The following is a 6,485-nucleotide window of genomic DNA, read 5'->3' on the forward strand; positions in this document are numbered from 1 at the left end:
AAATTCTTGCAAATTAGAGATTACAGTATATATATAACAATTTTTTTTACAAACTTGCATTTCTGTCTGAAAAATGTTCAGAACTGTAAAATGTGAACTCACAATCTTAAGAAGAAAAGCAAGAATTATAATATAAACTCAAAATAGCAAGAACAAAGGCACATTTCTGAATTTGTGTGTATAAATGCGAGATAAATTCAGAAATGTGTGATATAAAATAAGGATAAAAAACTTTAATAAGCTACTATATACATATTTGTCTTCTGATATAAATACAGAAATGCGTGATATAAAATAAGGACTTAAATATATTTCATTAAATATCTATGGAAGCTTAAATAGAATAGAACTGAATAGAAATTAATTTTAAAAATTAAATAAACTTATTACATTTAAATTATTCATTTAAATTATTTAAAATTTAGTCTGAGAAAAAAGGTCAAAATTGTGCAAAAGAAAAGTCTTACGAATTATGAGATACAAACTCGAAATAGCAAGAAAAAAAGTGGATTTCTGAATTTATATCTCGCGATTCTGATTTTTTTTTAAAGATGTTTAGAATTTTAAGATATTTTAAGAAGAATTTTAAAATAAGGATTAAAAACACACAATGAGCTTTTTTTTAATTCCATAGTGAAAATAAACTACAGTACAGTATATATTTATTTAATATGATTTTTTTTTATCTTTTATAAACGGGAAACAGTTCCCATGTTTGTTTGTTTTTTATGAATTTTGCACAATGTGACCAGGAAAGTGTCTTTAGACAGTAAAATGAGGCTTCATGTTGACTTAAACATATTTTATTATATATAAGTGGAAGCTTATTTCTGCCACAGAAAACTAAATAAATAATATATATATAATTGAATCTTATATTTATTTATTTATTGCAGTATAGCTCAAAAAATTATAAATTTGAAATTCTATGAAAAAAGGTCAGAATTGTGAAATGTGAACTTGCAATCGAGATATAAACTCAAAGTTGCAAGACAAAAAGTCAAGCTTTTCTTGCAATTACTGGTTTATATCTTATAATTCTGACTTTTCTCAATTGTGCAAATTTAAATTTATATCACAATTATGCTATCTAGCAATTTTTTTGTTCATTCAGAAATGCAAGATAAAATAAGGATAAAAATTTGCAATTTGCTTAATTTTTTTCTTTAATTTTTAAATTTTTTTTTGTTCATTCAGAAATGCAAGATATAAAATAAGGATAAAAATTTGCAATTTGCTTAATTTTTTTTCTTTAATTTAAAAAAAAAATTGTTCATTCAGAAATGCAAGATATAAAATAAGGATAAAAATGTGCAATTTGCTTAATTTGTTTTTCTTTAATTTTTTTTTTTTTAAATTTTTTGTTCATTCAGAAATGCAAGATATAAAATAAGGATAAAAATGCGCAATTAGCTTTCTTTTTAATCCGTTGACAAAAATAAGCCTAAATATTTTAAATAACATTAAATATTTATTTTAAATCTTCTATAATGGGAAACATTTCCCATGTGTGGTTTCCACCGTGTGGTCGCTGATGAAGTCCATGATAATTATAATTCAGGCCTGTTGCTGTTTTCCGCCTGTAAATAGAACAAACTACTTAACTAATTGACTTGTAAAACAGAGGAAGTCTACCTTCTTTTTTTATAAGCTGGCTAAATGTGAGAAGGTTCACATCATGCTAGAGAAATGTGGCCTGTATTGTTCAGAAGCTGATGTCATAAAATATGCGGCATAGTTTACAGGTAGTCCAGAAACCAGAAACGCTCTCACCTTGCTGTAAATGTGCCTTTGTCACGGGCCTCAGAAAATGACTTCAGGATTCATAAAGATAACATATGATTCCCAACTCAAATGCAGCTGTTTTAGATTAACAGGAGATAGTATAACAGAAACTCCTTTTAATTAATAAAGAAAACCTTTGGCATTTCAACAAACGGCACGGTTGTCCTCCTCTCTGTTGAGAAAAGAGCTCTCTTTCTGAGTTGAGCATCTAAGGGATAAATGGAGATGGCTGGAGGCCACTGGTTTGGATTTAAAAGGAGGAGAATCAATACTGAACTCTTCGTACTGAAATTCAGAGACTCCGAACGGCCAGGGAATGTGAGCGTTCTGCTAAAAAAAATATCCACAGGCATGCGAGGAAGTCTCGGATGTCACGGACACATGGTTTCAGCTTGTATCCAGGGAAATTTAAACTGGGAGAGCAGCTATAAACCATCTGTGGTTCTCATTAAAGCCCACTTCTCAATCTTTCACCTACAATGTGAACTATACATTTAAATTGATTAAATGCTTTGGTTAAAAGAAAACCAATCCATGTGCAATTCTATATGGACGCATTCCTATAGAACAAACACAGACAGATTTTGGGAAAAAGCAGCTTGGACCCGTTTCATGTTGGACTGGAGAGTCACACAAACAAACAATCTTCACCCACAGATTCTTTCACCAGTCCTGTTTTCTCAACAGCGAGGAATGAATTCATGTTGATCAGCAGTCGCAATTCCTCGGAGCGTGTTTGGTCTGTGGATCAGTATATCTTTGTTCTTCATTTTCTCCCCCCTCCGTTCATTCCAGGCCGGTTGCAGCGAGGCTCAGCCTGAGGAACGGGGCTGATCTGCTAGGCTAATGAACTCCAGGCTGTTTCCACACATCTCTTATTCTTTATTGTTTTTGGGTCCACAACACACCTCTATGGACCTGACCCCCTTTATTATAGTTCTTTTTTTGGGATATGATCTCAATAGACAGCTACTTTAGTCTCTGTAAACCATAAGGTTCAGCAAAACTGAACGAATCAGTTTTCGTGTTTAACCATTGTATTCTTCAACATGGAAGTACAGTTACGGTTCGTTTGCTGCAATAATGGATTTGCACTTACGTCATGATTTGGTCAGTTATCCAGATGCGCAGCCATATTGGCAATACTTAGATGTAAACAACAGCATGTTAATGTACTACTGAATACGTTGTTTTGCTAATTTATGCTGTCTAAACCATGGAAAAAAGCTGTGGAAGTGGCTAAATCATATAGAGACAGACTTAGTAAGCAGGAAAGGTCGCAATATTTTGACAAACTAAAGTTAATAGGTGGTAAAGATACATGTGAGCAGTATTAATTAAGATATCAGCCTAATATTTCACCTTCCTGACCGGAAATGATAAGAACAAACTGTTGACAAGATTCTTGCCTGGAAAATCCTGGTTTAGTTTGGCCATCCACAAACGCCTTTTACTCCTCAGGCAGTTTTTTGCACTCTTCTCCTTGATTTGTTATAACTTTTGGCAGTTTAACTTTAAAGTACTCCAAATGTTTCTCCCAGTCTGACCGATTAGTACAGCCCAAAACATGACAATAATTGATCATTTTCCGCAGTAATATAACTCGCAAAATATGCGAGTTTCCTTCGGTTCAGTGGCATTGTTTACGTTGATGAGCGTCATGAAAATAATACTCTATTAGCTGCACTTTGCTTTGTGTTTTGCGTATGAGTGGGATTTAGTTAGTGCAGTTGCCACGGCATTTCTGAGGTGTTCTGAATGGTTTTTGTGGTTACTAAAACGTTCACAATGTTTTTTTTTGGCCACGCACACACTAAAGTTTCAGGACGGCAATCCTCTCAATTGTCGTTTCGCGTGTGCAACTGCGATGACTGACACCAAGCCGTCTTGCGAGTTTAGAATCCTGTATTTTTGACCAAAGTAATATTATAGCGACCAAAGAGTCGTTATATTTCGCGATTTTAACTAAACTACCGTCAATAGACGCACAAGTCATGACGCTATGTTAATGTTTGGAAATCTGCCTTTCAGAACGCGCTAGGAAGGGTTGCCAGGTCCACATGTAATAACAACGCTTTTGGTCTTTCAGTTCGTGTTTGCCAGAGCTGTTTTAGAAACGTTTCTAAACGGTACGGAGCCCCTTACGTCACCTGTAGAAGAAAAATAATTAATCCGTGGGGACGGTTTTGCAATTCGTTCCCTCAGTTTATAAACCGTTCTCACGAATTCTTAAACTGTTCCCTCAGTTTAACAATTCGTGCCCACGGATTAACAAACCGTGCGCTCAGATTTTGTAAACCGTACCCTCGGATTTTGAATCCGTACCCACAAATTCATAATCCGTGCGCACGCTTTTGCAATCCGTTCCCACAGTTTGTAAATTGCTCTCACGGATTTGTGGCCCCGCCCCCAAATTCAACCAGGACACCTGTTTATATGCTGGATGCATTGTTTTGCATTTATTAAACTTTATTTCTCAGTAGGCTATATGAGACTATAACACTGACAAAACAGAGTTTTTAGCTTTATTTTATATTAATCACCAATAGATTAGCTGCCAAAACATCATGTGTTTTAACCTATTGGTTATTAATGTAAAATAAACGATAAAAAGAAGCCTGTTTTGTAAGTGCGGTCATGGTACCAAAATAAAATAATAAGTGAAGAGCGCTGTTCAAACGGCTTTGTTTTATATAATATTTTTCAAAATATAAAATTACCTGAATTAAAAAAAAAAAACGAGTTTTGGAGAGGAGAAGGTAAAAAGTAATGTAGCCTAATATATTTCATATTTAATAATTACATTAACAGTGAAGCATGCATCTAACTCTGAGTGAAAAGATTATCATAAAATCACCAAAATGAGTCTGCATGTTAAGAATGAACAAACACATTTGTGCACTCATTTATTTAGCCTATAAATTAAAATAATAATTACTATTTTAAGTATTATGACGTAAACAGCTTATACTGTTTCTACTGATCGGGGCCACAAATCCGTGAGTACAGTTTAAAACCCGTGGGAACGGATTGCTAAAGCGTGCGCACGGATTATGAATTTGTCGGTACGGATTCAAAATCCGAGGGTGCGGTTTACAAAATCTGAGCGCACGGATTGGAAATTCGTGGGTACGGTTTGTTAATCCGTGGGCACGATTTATTAAACCGAGGGAACAGTTTAAGAATTCGTGGGTACGGTTTATAAACTGAGGGAACGAATTGCAAAACCGTCCCCACGGATTAATTATTTTTCTTCTACAGGTGACGTAAGGGGCTCCGTAAAACGGCTCTGGTGTTTGCTAAAGTGTTCTGAATGGTTTTTAGTGCGTTGCTAAGGTGTTCTTAAAGGAGTAGTTCACTTTCAGAACACAAATTTAGTACTCACCCCCTTGTCATCCAAGATGTTCATGTCTTTCTTTCTTCAGTCTTAAGGAAATAGTATAATAGTATATATCCATATAATGGACTTCTATGGTGCCCCCGAGTTTGAACTTCCAAAATGCAGCTTCAAATGGCTCTAAACGATCACAGCCGAGGAAAAAAGGTTCGATCTAGCAAAACGATCGGTTATTTTGTTAAAAAAATTACTATTCATATACTTTTTAACCTCAAATGCTTGTCTCGTCTAGCTCTGTGTACTACTGTGTTCTAAATGTTTTTAGAAAATAACCGATCGTTTTGCTAGATAAGACCCTTCTTCCTCGGCTGGGATCATTTAGAGCCCTTTGAAGCTACATTCAAACTGCATTTTGGAAGTTCAGACTCGGGGGCACCATAGAAGTCCATTATATGGAGAGAAATCCTGAAATGTTTTCCTCAAAAAACATAATTTCTTTACGACTGAAGAAAGAAAGACATGAACATCTTGGATGATAAGGGGGTGAGTTTATTATCTGTAAATTTGTGTTCTGAAAGTGAACTACTCCTTTAATGGTTTTAGTGTGTTCTGGGGTGATCCCTGCCAGGTTGTTGCTATATGTAACTTTTTAAAATGTTCTGAATGGTTTTTGGTGTTGCTAAGTGTTCATAGTTTTGCCCTCCTTCATTGTAAATCCTTGATATTTTTTGCTTATTTTAACAAAACTATTTGAACATCTTTCGGCAACATCCACCCTGATTTGAAGCATAAATTATGTCTGTAGGCAGGGTTGATTTGTTTTCACAACAAATCAGCCAATTGCTACTCAAAACTAGCCCTGGTAAAAAAAAAAAAAAATGCATTCCAGGGGGTAAAATACACGTTTTGGCGGGTTCCCCTGGTAAAATTCAAATTCCAGGAGACAAATATCATGTTATTCGCTTCAACCTGCTTACATAAAAAAACAACCCACGGCAACAGTGTTAAAGTATTCAAATTTGTGGAAAAACCACGGACTTGGCAACAATGATTGAAGCGACTTGTGTTGAAAGTGTTGTTATGGCGCGTTCCAAAATCGTAATTTCGATTTGTCTGGAAAGCAGCATTATATATTGCGATTTTAACTAAACCACCGTCAGCAAAACGCGCTATTGAAGGGTTGCCATGTCCACGTATTATAAACGATGAATATTTAAGCTATCCACCTTATTTTTCCATAAAAGTGGGGTTTTATAAATGTAATGTGTCCGGCTTTCAGTCTCATCCGCGTCCAGCTACTTTAAGCTGTACAAAACAGCTTGTTTCACTGCTTGATAATACAAATCGTAGTGTCTTACCATAT

This window comes from Garra rufa, chromosome 24 (assembly GCF_049309525.1).
Source record: "Garra rufa chromosome 24, GarRuf1.0, whole genome shotgun sequence".
Taxonomy (NCBI): domain Eukaryota; kingdom Metazoa; phylum Chordata; class Actinopteri; order Cypriniformes; family Cyprinidae; genus Garra; species Garra rufa.